Consider the following 14701-nt stretch of genomic DNA (forward strand, 5'->3'; position numbering starts at 1 on the left):
TTAGGTTAGTTAGGTTTAATTAGTTCTAAGTTCTAGGCGACTGATGACCTCAGAAGTTAAGTCGCATAGTGCTCAGAGCCATTTATCTTGTTCATGAGCAATGTCCTTTAAAGATGTGGTGATGAAGTTTTCAAAGGCGACTTTCTGAATGTAGAGAATAATGAAATTTTTCTCGAGGTTGCCTTCTGTGTTACTTTTCTCAAGCCCAGCCGGTGCGCGTGACAGTGCGTCCGCAACAATGTTCTCCTTGCCGGGAGTGTAGACTATTGTGAAGTGGAATTCTTGCAGAAACAATGCTCAACGTTTTAACCTGTCATGATTTAATTTTGAAGACGTAAGAAATTGTAATGCATGATGATCACTGTATACTTTACGTGCTTACCAGAAAGAAAGAAACGGAACTTGTTAAATGCCCAAACGATAGCTAAAGCTTCTAATTCAGTAACGGAATAATTTTTTTCAGATTTTGTTAGCACTCGGCTAGCAAAAGCAATGGTTCTCTGAACGGTAGTGTCATTTTCTATGGCTTCTTGAAATAAATGGGCACCAAGACCAACTTTAGAAGAATCCGTGCTAAGGCAGAAATCTTGTCACAGATCTGGATGAGCTAGTATTGGCGCGTTAAGTAGCGATTCTTTCAAAGAATTGAATTCCAACTGTGCTTGTTCGTCCCAGTTCCAAATAGTATTTTTTCCAGTGAGAGAACAAAGTTTTGGTGTAACAAGAATTTGCATATTCAGAAAACTACAGTAAAAATTTACGAGACCTAGAAAACTGCGGACTTGTTTTTTTGTGGATGGAACTGGAATGCCTCTGATTGCTTCTAACTTTTCAGGATCCGGCTGAATGCCTTCAGAAGAAATAATGTGTCCCAAAAACCTCATCTTTGAGCTACCGAATCCAGACTTTTCCAAGTTAACTGTAATTCCAGATTCTGCAAAAATACGTAACAAACTGTTGAGGATGCGATTATGTTGTTCCCATGAGGCTTCTGCTATTAGAATATTATCCACATATAAGGTGATGTGACGTTTTAAGAACTCAGGTAATATGGAATTAAGCCCGCGAATAAACGCTGCCGAAGAAATGTTCAAACCAAAAGGAAGTTTCCGAAATTGATAACAAACGCCGAAACAAAGAAAAGCTGTGTATTTTCTACATTCTGGATGAAGTTAGACCTGATAAAAGCTGGATCTGAGATCAATAGAAGACAACACTTTTACACCATTAAAATTTTGAAGAAGTTCTTCCAACGTTTGCGGCCTGTCTGTTTCAGGAATGATGATAGTATTGATTTGTCTCGAATCTAAGACAAGCCTGATCGATCCATTTTTCTTCTCAACAACATGTAATGGATTGTTGTATGAGCTTACTGCAGGCTCAATAATGCCCTCGTCAAGCATAGACTGTACTTCTGTTCTAACACGGTCCCTATAATGCACCGGAATTACGTATGGTCTAACACAAAATTTAGTATGCTCACGAACACGAAATTGGTATTGAAATCCCTTGATTGTTCCTGTTTTGTGAGTAAAAACTGTGGAATGTGCTTGTAAAATCTCAAAAAGGTCCTGCCTATCAGTGTCAATACAATTCTCAATTGTTTGAATTTTATTCTGAATTAACTCATTAGTATCAAATATGCCATCGATATCATCCCTGTCAGTACTTGCAGAGTGATTGTTAGTGTCTAGTTCCGTAGAAAATTACGAACTGTTGTCCAACAGAAGGTGAAGCCGATTAATTTCCTCGTCATGGTTTGAGAGCCAATCTTCAAATTTCAAAGCTATTGACTTACCTTCTTTCTCTAAACTTATTTCAGCATCGTGAAAGTTCAAGATTGCTTTGTATTCATTGAAAAAGTCCACTCCCAATATAATTTCCGTCGACAATAATGGAACAATAAGAAAGCTCATAGAGAAGCTGTGGCTTTGACAAAAGAATTCTAAGTTCGTTTGTTGGCGTACACCTACACTTTTTCCAACGATTGCACCTTGTAATTTAATCTTACGTAACGGAAGTGTGGGGCAATCGTTCGATTTGTTGTGTTTGCTAAAAGCTGTTTCACTAATTACTGAAATGGGATTGCCAAAGTCAAGTACTGCCGTAAATTTACATCATTTACAGTAATGTGAATCACATGATATGCAATGTTGTTATGTTTTACGTCGTGTTCCTGGGTAAGATGTCCCTAATGTCTTCCATTTTTACGTAATTACTAGCTGCGGCAGCTGCGTCGTCAGTTTCATAAGTACGTTTTGTGGCTGCCAGCGGTATGAGTCATTGCCTATTGTGTCTTTGTTGGCGCGCGTAGTTATTGGGATTTGGAGACATAACTTCTACAAATTCACCTTGTCGAGAGGGCCCTGCTCTGTTTGAATCCCGCCAGTTCTGATGCAATTCAGGTCTGTCGCTACGATCATATCGTTTGTCGTCATGTCGGTAGATTCCATAGCCTTTATGAAAACTTGTCTTGCTGACACACCCTACAAAATGATGAAAGGAAGCAAGTTAATGGTTTACTACGTTTCCGTTGTTCATGCAGTCAAACAGCAGCGTCAGGTGCGACGTTTTATTACTTCCTTACTACTACACTGATCAGAAAAAACTTTATGACCTCTACCCACCGCGACACTGGATGCCACCTGGTGCCGTTGTGGGCACATAATGCAGTAACTAAACTATGTGAACGGAACAGACACCAAGGGAGGGTCATCTAGCGAAGATATGAGCTGAAAATGGGGAAATCTATTGAGATAAGTGACTCCGACAAAGGGCGGATTATTATTACGCAGTGACTGTAAACGAGTATTTCGAAAACGTGAAGCTGGTCGAATGCTCACTTGATGCTATCGTGAGCATCTATGGAAAGAGGTAGAAGGACAGTGAAATTACCATTACTCGTTAAATGGTTGGAAGTCCGCGGCTCTTCACAGAACGTGGGGTTCGGAGGCCTGTATGTATGTAAAATAGGATAGATAATTATATATGGCATTTCTGTCTGATGGCAGAATGCTGGAGCACGGACAAGTGTTTCGGAGCACACCGTTCATTGTACATAGTTGAAAATGAGTTCCGCAGCAGACCACCCATACGTCTTCAGATGCTGACCCAACGACATGGTCAATTACGACTGCACTGGGCACGGGACCATCGGGATTGGGTCGTCAACCAATGGACACGTGTGGGCTGTTCGGATAAATCACATTTTTGCTACACAAGGTCGTCTTCACAAACACATCGAGGTCAACTGCGGCTCAAAACGTGCACCTCGTCGCGGATGCATATTGGTGGGAGACTTTCTCCTGGACCTTTGGTAGTAATTATAAATAATATAATAATATTAATAATTTGCTTTTGAGAGTGAGGATGAGAATATAGCTCAGGTAATCAATATAATATCAAAGTATTAAAATTAAACAATATTATTTCCCCACACATTGTCTGGCGTTCGAAAAACGACATTGTTGGCTAAGGTCGTGCTTTTGTTAAGCATTTTTGCACTACCGTGTGAAATATCGGACTTCTTGCAGTAAAATAGCCTTGAAGATTCTTTTATGCTAGGACTTTATAATTTTCCATCAGATTGCACACAAACTTCAGCCATGTCGCAGCCGCTTACGTCATTGTTAAAACTACTAAAATGAAAAGTACATAGCAATTAATAAAATATATATTCTAGAAATCATATAAGTTATAAATAGACACATATAAATAATAATTGTTGCTTGGTAGTATGTTAATATCAATGAGTACGTCGATGCGCCTCTTTAAATCTGCAAATGTTCAGTATTTAACAAAATGTCTGGATTTACGAATCAATGACAAATTGCGCCCGTACAGAAACAGATTACCTCGCCACTCTCCGTACAGCGAGGGCGGTCAGAGCTGAAGTCCAATGTTTTTTCACAGCAACTACGAATCGTTTATCGATAGCGCTTCACCTCATCTCTTTGACAGCGCGAAAAAATTATATTATCGCTTTCGCGTGCAGATGAGCCCTTAAATAATTGAACACGCGCTGACAGCTCTGAACCACCTGCATCCCTTCAGTGTACCTCTATACGCAACACAATTTGTAGACAGTGTTTAAATATATCACTAAATGTATCCGCAAAACTGTATCGTTGTGCGACGAACAGTTCAGGAGATATGACGTAATAAACACGGAAATGCATAACACATTTGCTACTGCAAAAATATACCGCAAAATCCTCAGACTATATTCTTCCAGCGTTCCATAATGAATGCACTTATTGTCTTCCGACAAAATTTTATCGCAATATGAATCCTTTCCTAAGCCTTTTATCGGTTATGTGCTTGAATTAAAATTCGTAATGAGTTAACTCATTTGTAAAGTAATCAGAAATTTAAAGCTGTTTTATCCACTTGAGTTCAATTCTTTAAAGAAGCGAGATTTACTGTTTTATACTAAAGCGAACCTGATGCCTCGAATCCATGCTAGCTTAGTTGTTTCGCATCTTCCCACACATCGTTTTTGTGGTACTTCATTAACTCTACGTGGATCCGACCTAATTGTTATAAAGTAGGCTGTGAACTTCGAATCTTCAGCGCTCCGGCTGGGTCAGAACCTACGTGGTGGTCTTGTGACCAATATCACCTACTCACCGAAACACTTGTTCGTCCACGTCCCGTGTGAGAACTGTGCCAGGTACACCGCATTGCGGGTGATGCCGTCTCTGCAAGTGGCTGAAACCACCCGATGAAAATTTGTTTAAGATGAAATGAAGCGTTCACGATGTCTTCAACATGGATAGCACGTGGCTGTCAAACAACACGTTAGGTAAACCGTAGCAGAATAATACGTCTGCCGTTTTGCGCACGGAATTATGTAACTCAGATTGACTATTTACGTTGTACACGCTCCACAAAATCAGTAATCGCTTTATGATGCCAGTAAAGCCTCAAAATGGTACGTGCGGATTGGCTGATATAGAAGAGTCTCGCTATATCTGTGAGGAGAATAGTAGAGGACTTACAAGGAAACGTCACCAAATTGACCTTCACCAATTTGACCTCATATTTTTAAGGTTGGATGGTTAATTTTGGGAGACAGGACCAAACAGAGAGGTCATCGGTCCCAGCGGATTAGGGAAGAATGGGGAAGGGAGTCGACCGTACCCTTTCTATGCAACCATGAAGCGAATCAGGGAAATCAGGAAAACCTATATCAGGATGGCCAGATACGGGTTTGAGCCCTCGTCCTCACGAATGCGAGTCCAGTGTGCTAACCACTGCACCACCTCTTTCGGTCATATTTTAATGAGGAAGATAACGGGCCGGCCGAAGTGGCCGCGCGGTTCTGGCGCTGCAGTCTGGAACCGCGAGACCGCTACGGTCGCAGGTTCGAATCCTGCCTCGGGCATGGATGTGTGTGATGTCCTTAGGTTAGTTAGGTTTAACTAGTTCTAAGTTCTAGGGGACTAATGACCTCAGCAGTTGAGTCCCATAGTGCTCAGAGCCATTTGAACCATTTGAAGATAACGGTTGCTAGAATCAGCCCTAGCAATCGATTCCGCGCGAAGAGTTAGGTCATTATTGAGATAGTACACAGTTACGAACTTCTAAAAATACAGCTGGTAAACTTACACACTCATCGGTTGTTCCTCAATCTCTCGCTCCGCAGCAGCCTGTTTAATACCCGAGTGCGAAGTACTGTACAGTACAGTGAGTAAGAGGTTTCCGAAATACTGCATTGATACTGGTAAGATTCTTTCTTCATTGTGTCAAAGCTCTAATTCGTAGTTGCTGCCAAAGATTTCTATACTTTGAATATTTTTATGTTGTCATTCACAAATACAGCGTAAATGAATGAATGAAACGATTGAGTGTGTGATTAAATAAGCAGCGTAGCGCTGTTTAATTATGAACATCGTTCTTGTGCGTTATTTTCTTTGGACTTAAAAGCTGGCAATGTTAACATGAAGTTTAAAGAGATGCGCTAATCTTCAACCTGAATGGAATGCTTAAATTGTAATTCGAAAATCGTTGACTTTATTTCATAGTTATTGTCAGGTATATAAATTTGTACAGCTTCAAAAATCAGTACGACAAAGTTATTTAAATAATATTAAATTTATACATACGTGAGACTGACAGACATCGTCAGTTCTCGCCGTATTCCCGCTCGTTCTCGTAAGCAAGACTGACCAGCGATAATGCTGCCTGCAAGGTTATCGTGTTCCGAGAACACGGTCTCGATGACGAGGCGATTCACCTTCACCTGCGCCGGTACCGTTGGGTGTTAATAGGCACGACGTCGTATTGTGGACGTCTTTCCGATTTGTAAATATACTGATAAGCCAAAATGTTACGCCCACTACCCATCACGAAGTTGGATGCCGCCTGGCACCGTTTCACGCATGTGGTAGGGTAACGAAAGTACACTACTGGCCATTAAAATTGCTACACCACGGAGATGTCGCGCTACAGACGCGAAATTTAACCGACATGAAGAAGATGCTGTGATATGCTTTTCAGAGCATTCTCACAAGATTGGTGCCGGTGGCGACGTCTACAGCGTGCTGACTTGAGGAAAGTTTCTAACCGATTTCTCATACACAAACGCAGATGACCGGCGTTGCCTGCTGAAACGTTGTTGTGATGCCTCGTGTAAGGAGGGGAAATGTGTACCTTCACGTTTCCGACTTTGATAATGGTCGGATTGTAGCCTATCGCGACAGCGGTTCATCGTATCGCGACATTGCTGCTCGCCTTGGTCGAGATCCAATGACTATTAGCAGAATATGGAATCGGTGGGTTCAGGAGGATAATACGGAACGCCGTGCTAGATCCCAACGTCCTCGTATCGCTAACAGTCGAGATGACAGGCATCTTATCCGCATGGCTGTAACGGATCGTGCAGCCAGGTCTAGATCCCTGAGTCAACAGATGGGGACGTTTGCAAGACAACAACCACCTGCACGAACAGTTGGACGACGTTTGCAGCAGCATGGACTATCAACTCGGAGACCATGGCTGCGGTTACCCTTGACGCTGCATCACAGACAGGAGCGCCTGCGATGGTGTACTCAACGACGAACCTGGGTGCACGAATGGCAAAACGTCATTTTTTTCGGATGAAAGCATTTTCTGTTTACAGCTTCATGATGGTCGAATCCGTGTTTGGCGACATCGCGGTGAACGCCATTGGAAGCGTGGATTTGTCATCGCCATACTGGCGTATCACCCGGCTTGATGGTATGGGGTGCCACTGGTTACACGTCTCGGCCACCTCTTCTTCGCATTGACGGCACTTTGAACAGTGGGCGTTACATTTAAGATGTGTTACCACCCGTGGCTCTACCCTTCATTCGATCCCTGCGAAACCCTACATTTCAGTAGGATAATACACGACCGCATGTTGCAAGTCCTGTATGGGCCTTTCTGGATACAGAAAATGTTCGACTGCTGCCCTGGCTAGCACATTCTCCAGATCTCTCACCAATTGAAAACGTCTGGTCAATGGTGGCCGAGCAACTGGCTCGTCACAATACGCCAGTCACTACTCTTGAACTGTGGTATCGTGTTGCATGGGCAACTGTACCTGTACACGCCATCCAAGCTCTGTTTGACAATGCCCAGGCGTATCAAGGCCGTTATTACGGCCAGAGGCGGTTGTTCTGGATACTGATTTCTCAGGATCTATGCACCCAAATTGAGTGAAAATGTAATCACATGTCAGTTGTAGTATAATATATTTGTGAAATGAATACCCGTTTATCATGTGCTTCTTGGTGTAGCAATTTTAATGGCCAGTAGTGTATGTAAACGTAACAGACACAGAGGGGAGATCGCCCTTGAGAAGATATGGGCTGAAAATGAAGAAATCCATTGAGATCACTGAGATAAGCGACTTTGACGAAGGGCAGATTATTATTACGCAGAGCCTGTGAACGAGTATCTCGAAAACGGAGAATCTGGTCGAATGCTACTATAGTGATCATCTACAGAAAGAGGTAGGATAGTGAAATTACTACTGGGCGCTCAATGATTGCATGTCCAAGGCTCTTGACAGATTGTGGGGTTCGGAGACGTGTCTGCTCTGTAAAGCAGAACAGATAGTGATCTGTGGCATTTCTGCCGGAGGAGCACAATGCTGATGCATACATGTTTCGAAGCACGCCGTTCATCGTACACTGTCGAACAAGAAGCTCCACAGCAGATCCCCTACCCCCCGGATTCACATGCTGGCTTAACGACATCGTCAATTACCAATTACGATTGAAATTGGCCTGGGGCCATCGGGATAGGACCGTTGATCAATGTAAACGTGTCAGTTCTATGAGTGAATCACATTTTTTGCTGCACTAGTTCGATTGTCGTTTCCACAAACGCCGTCATCTCGGTCAACGGCGGCTCGTAACGAGCAGAGCGCCACGGACGCAGGCTGGCGGGAGATTTCATGGGACCTGTGGTAGTAATCGAACACACGCTGACAGTACGAACTATCTTCATCCCTTGAAGCTTGGTGTCTTCCCCGACAGCGGTGTCATCAAATGGTTCAAATGGCTCTGAGTACTATACGACAACTTCTGAGGTCATCGGTCGCCTAGAACTTAGAACTAATTAAACATAACTAACCAAAGGACAACACACACATCCATGCCCGAGGCAGGATTCGAACCAGCGACCGTAGCGGTCGCTCGGCTCCAGATTGTAGCGCCTAGAACCGCACGGCCACTCCGGCCGGCGGTGTCATCTTTCAGCGATATAACTGTCCGTGTCTCGGAGCCAGAACAGTGCCACACTTGTTTGAGGAGCTGTGTAGTGAACTCACGTTATTGTCACTGTGACCAAATTTGCCTGATGTAAATGCTATGGATTCTATCTTGGTCGTTAACGGGGGCCATCGCCGCATACGCAGCGGCTCGTTATATACGCGAATTACAGGAGCTGTGCGTAGACATTTAATACCACATACCTCCACAACCCTACCAGCAGAGTGTCGCATCCTTGATACGCGGTGGTGTATTTTGTTGCAAAGATTGGCTCTTTAGTGTATACTAAGGGGTGTTCAAAAAGTCTATGCGCAGTTAGGTTAGGTTAGGTTAGTGTTATTTAACGTCCCGTCGACAACGAGGTCATTAGAGACGGAGCGCAAGCTCGGGTTAGGGAAGGATGGGGAAGGAAATCGGCCGTGCCCTGTCAAAGGAACCATCCCGGCATTTGCCTGAAATGATTTAGGGAAATCACGGAAAACCTAAATCAGGATGGCTGGAGACGGGATTGATCTATGAGCAGTGCCGTATGCCGCAGTGAATAATGGTTCAAATGGCTCTGAGCACTATGGGACTTAACTTCTGAGGTCATCAGTACCCTAGAACTTAGAGCTACTTAAAGCTAACTAACCTAAGGACATCACACACATCCATGCTCGAGGCAGGTTTCGAACCTGCGACCGTAGCGGTCGCGCGGTTCCAGACTGTAGCGCCTAGAACCGCTCGACCACTCCGACCGGCCGCAGTGAATATACTGAAAGGAAACTCAGTGAAATACAAGTTATTAATTTATTGAATATTCATTTTTAGTTAAATTTTACTTACATATTTTCGTCCACTTGAAGGGAAGTAACTCAGGCAGGCGAACAATCATACGGCACGTGCGGCTAACAATCATACAGCACTGCGAAGAGACTTTTTGAACACCCCGTAGTAAGGAACACGGGCGTGTGACACGTCAGGTTGTTGACTGCATGTATGAATGCGTTTTGGAAGACGTGACATACATTTCGACCAAACTAATCAGAACTGAGCCATTCGAACGAATTCAAAAGATAAAACGGTCAAATTTTCCCGTACCAGTGCTATTTTTCTCGAATCAGAATCTGTGAGGAAGCAGATATTAGGAAAATCGTGAAACCTTGTGGTAAATCGGGGAATGAAGATTGAAAATGCTTTATCACATGAATATACTACCATTGTGAAATAATACCATGCCATTTCTTGCAGTAGCAAGGAAAACTAGCCACCTACCTTCCTACTATGTGATCAAAAGTATCCGGATACGTGGCTGAAAATGACTTACAAGTTCATGGCGGCCTCCATCGGTAATGCTGGAATGCAATATGGTGTTGGCCCACCCTCAGACTTCATGATAGCTTCCACTCTCGCAGGCATACGTTCAGTCAGGTGCTGTAAGGTTTCTTGGGGAATGGCAGCCAATTCTTCACGGAGTGCTGCACTGAGGAGAGGTATCGATGTCGGTCGGTGAGGCCTAGCATGTAGTTGGCGTTACAAAGCATCCCAAAGGTGTTCTACAGGATTCAGGTCAGGACTCTGTGCAGGCCAGTCCATTACAGGGAGGTTATTGTCGTGTAACCACTCCGCCACAGGCCGTGGATTATGAACAGGTGCTCGATCGTGTTGAAAGATTCAATCGCCATCCAGTGGGAAGCAAGAAGGTGCTAAAAACTTAAAAGTAGACCTGTGCTGTGACAGTGCCACGCAAGCCAACAAGGGGTGCAAGGCTCCTCCATGGAAAACACGACCACACCATAACACCACCGCCTCCGAATTTTACTGTTGGCACTACGCACGCTGGCAGATGACGTTACCGGGCATTCGCCACACCCACACCCTGATATCGAATCGCCACATTGTGTACCGTGATTCGTCACTCCACACAACGTTTTTCCACTGTTGTACCGTCCAATGTTTACGCCACCTACAGCAAGCGAGGCGTCGTTTGGCATTTACTGGTGTGATGTGTGGCTCAAGAGCAGCCTCTCGACCATGAAATCGAAGTTTTCTCACCTTCCGCCGAACTGTCATAGTACTTACAGTGGATACTGATGCAGTTTGGGATTCCTGCGTGATGGTCTGATAGATATCTGAATGTTAAACATTACGACCTTCTTCAACTGTCGGCGGTCCCTGTCAGTCAACACACGAGGTTGGCCTGTACACTTTTGTGCTGTACGTTCCCCTTCACGATTCCACTTCGCTATCACATCGGAAACAGTGGACCTAGGGATGTTTAGGAATGTCGAAATCTCGTGTACAGACTTATGAGACACGTGACACCCAGTCACCTGACCACGTTCGAAGTCCGTGAGTTACGCGGAGCGCCCCATTCTGCAGTCTCACAATGCCTGATGACTACTGTCGTCGCTGATATCAAGTACCAGGCAATAGGTGGCAGCACAATTCACGTAATATGAAAAACGTACGTTTTTGAGGGTGTCCGGATACTTTTGTTCGCATAGTGCACATACCATAGGTATTGAAGTCCAATATTTGTGTGTGTGTGTGTGTGTGTGTGTGTGTGTGTGTGTTTTTCTTACAGTTGCTTTTAAATTGACTGTTCTTTTCACATATCTTTCCTATTTCGTGCGTAACTGCGCAAATTTGTTAAGGCCTCTCTATGGTTTCCAAAACCGGGAATGTCATACGTGTTCTGCAACAAACTTCTTCCACTGTTTGTCATTCTTTGAAGAGGTAATACGGCTCGTTGTATTCATTGTGACCTCTATTAGCATTAAAGATTGCCAGCACAAGAACCAATTTGTTAACGTATTATGCGTTTGAAATCTGATTGCGTAACGTTTGTTTTCAAAGCTGATTTCGTAGCTCTTGCTGTTTCCTTTCCTTTTGCAGTAGTTCTGTAGAAGGCGTTTCACTTTCGCAATGACGGGTTCAAGAAGGCAAGAATTATGGACTTACAAATAGTCTTTCGCAGGTTCTGTAGCTACATACAGTGGACTCCTGAAGAAATCGACAACATTTTGAGATGTTCCATTTTTTAGGACGTAGGTGCTCATTGTTTATATTTTCATCTTAGTGGTGAATGAAAAAGGTTTACTTTTGAGTGGGCTGCTTACAGCATACAGACAGACAGCGAGAGATAAAAGAAAATGCAGACAGATCGTAGATCACTGAGCTGGTAGAGCACTTGCCCGCGAAAGGCAGTGGTCCCGAGTTCGAGTCTCGGTCCGGCACGCAGTTTTAATCTGCCAGGAGGTTTCATGTGAGAATTTAATTAACCTGAATCCTTTTTAATTAAACCTTCTGATGCGACTGACGAAACATGAAAAAGGGTCCGAATTAGTTTTACGGTTACGGCGCTCGACTGATATTTGGGTGGAACAGAATTTTAATTGACATCTGGCGATCCATATTTGGAAATAATACTATCCTGGATGCACCTCTGAAATATGTTGAAACATATTTAGGCTTTCGCGGCTTCTCCAATTCAAATAAGGCTTACGCCTTTAATATTTCCATTGTGAAGGATGCTATCGACAATTTTCACGAGTCTCCTCATATCCGATGTTGTATTTTGTCTCCAATGATTTCGCCGTCGACCTGATGTGAAAACCCAGCTGCCTCTTTGTTTCAGGTACAGGTCTAAAACCTAATAAAATGGAAGGTGAATATTAAACATTGACCCTGTTCTATCGGCCGCCACCTGCTGAGTATTTAGTGCTGATTCTGCCCACACCAGAGCGCCACACGCGAAACATTTGCTACGGCGCGACCTGCTAAGAGTGTGTTGTGTGCAGCTGCTGTTTCGCTCCACGAGTGTCTAGTAATTAAGTAAACAGTGAGGCGCGTATAAAAAATCTCTGCCGGCTGTTTCCGCGCGCGCCAGCACAGCAACAGCTCCCCCCACCCCCTTCGCCACTCCGCCTCGCCACCCACCGCCGCTAGCTTTGCTGCGAACGTAATTAAGAGCAGGGGCGCGGCGTCGTCCGTGTGATTTATAAACCACCTCCTGAGAGCGCCCACTTAATATGCGAGCGCTCTGCTATAGCGTTCTAATTAAAAGACCCGCGTAAAGCACACCTGGGCCGGACACCGCCCCTTACCATCTCAGGGAATTTTCTTCTCAGGCGTTTAGCAGTGAAAAGCGGCTTGTATCTGAGCGATACTGCAAATAAGCGGTTACTATAGGCATATCTTGTTTGCGTACTGAAGTCGTACCACAAGTTGGAGTGGCTGCCTGGGCACTGCTTTCCTACCAGTGTCAGTGGAGCTTTATCGACAATCACAATGTCTGGCAGAAGAAATGAAGCACCCAGAAGGTACGGTCGGATATCAAAGTACTTTCGTACACGTACACATCACCGAAGGGTACGTAAATCATTCATTGGGATTCTCTGTGAGCGTTAGTGAGTTCGTGTTTAGTGCTTTTACCATGCCTGGTAGGATGTATAACGGGCGTGAACAGGTTCATAAGTTGAATGATCACTGTGAAAGACACGAGGATGCCGCTCACTCGTCTGAGGCAGCGTTGTCAGCTCCTGTCAGATTTTGAAGGAGGCCCCGTTGTGGCTCTCCGTCGAGCCGCCTGGTCGAATCGTGCAGTATCTAGATTTGTGGAGTATTCGGATGTGACAGTGGCCCAGCGTTGGGCTGTTTGGGAACGTGAGGGCAGGCAAACACATCGTCAAAGTTTCGGTTGACCGTCAAAAGGCATGACCGCCGTATTGTGTACTAATCATATCAGAACGCCTTAACATATGAGCTAGCCATCCGAGAACGAGTATTGGGCTCCCAGAAACATTTTGACTCATCACGTACCACAGAGCACGAACAACCCGACGCGAAAATTGCCGTCCTAGTCATAGACTACCGTTGAAACCACAATACAAACGGCTGCATATGGGGTGGCGCCGTGATGGCGAAGCATTGACTGCTGATGATTGGCATCACATTGAAACTTCCTGGCAGATTAAAACTGTGTGCCCGACCGAGACTCGAACTCGGGACCTTTGCCTTTCGCGGGCAACTGCTCTACCAACTGAGCTACCGAAGCACGACTCACGCCCGGTACTCACAGCTTTACTTCTGCCAGTACCTCGTCTCCTACCTTCCAAACTTTACAGAAGCTCTCCTGCGAACCTTGCAGAACTAGCACTCCTGAAAGAAAGGATATTGCGGAGACATGGCTTAGCCACAGCCTGGGGGATGTTTCCAGAATGAGATTTTCACTCTGCAGCGGAGTGTGCGCTGATATGAAACATGTGCGCTGATATGAAACATGTAGAATTGTGGACAGTTGGGAATGTGAGTCTCGCGGGAAGCGTGCAAGGGATAAGTCCCTGCAGTCGCGCTATTCATCTGTGTCCTCGGTGGCTCAGATGGATAGAGCGTCTGCCATGTAAGCAGGAGATCCCGGGTTCGAGTCCCGGTCGGGGCACACATTTTCAGCTGTCCACATCGAGGTATAACAACAACACCTGTCAGCAGCTGAGGTTGTCAGTTAGTCATCATTTATTTCAGGGAAAAGCTGCACGGTCATTAACAATAACTGTTCTTTCGAGAACAAGTTACTGTCTTTGTATCTATACTACTGCTACGAAGGAATCTCAACCGAGCATGTGCAACATGGTTTGTGCACAATAGATATGTAGCTGTCGAATTGTGTGATTAAGATCCAGCCGAAATACGCCATAATTTGCTACGTAACGATGGTAACATCTTGCTGAAAGTCAGATAGGATGAAGGACAGAGTGTAACTCTGCTGGTGTAAACCTTTCAAACTACACACATCAAAAATATTTTTGCATCACCCCTGTTCCCAGAACTCCTGAAGGTAAACGTTGACTGTGGATATTGTCTCACAGACACAGTAACTCACTGTTCAGAGATCTCACTAAAGGCGCCCAAAGATGTAAACAACAATGCATGAGCAGCACCTATTAGACGGAGAAGGTCCGACAGCCGATCAGTTCCAG

The 14701-nt window shown here is 44.6% G+C and overlaps 1 non-coding gene across 1 annotated transcript; it reads right to left on the bottom strand.

Annotated features, from left to right (window-relative positions):
* Positions 1-13705: 13705 nt before the first annotated feature.
* Trnas-cga (transfer RNA serine (anticodon CGA)) lies at positions 13706-13780 on the bottom strand. Its single transcript has one exon. It is a non-coding gene; the product is annotated as a tRNA-Ser (tRNA).
* Positions 13781-14701: the final 921 nt, after the last annotated feature.

Source organism: Schistocerca nitens, chromosome 1, assembly GCF_023898315.1.
Source record: "Schistocerca nitens isolate TAMUIC-IGC-003100 chromosome 1, iqSchNite1.1, whole genome shotgun sequence".
Taxonomy (NCBI): Eukaryota; Metazoa; Arthropoda; class Insecta; order Orthoptera; family Acrididae; genus Schistocerca; species Schistocerca nitens.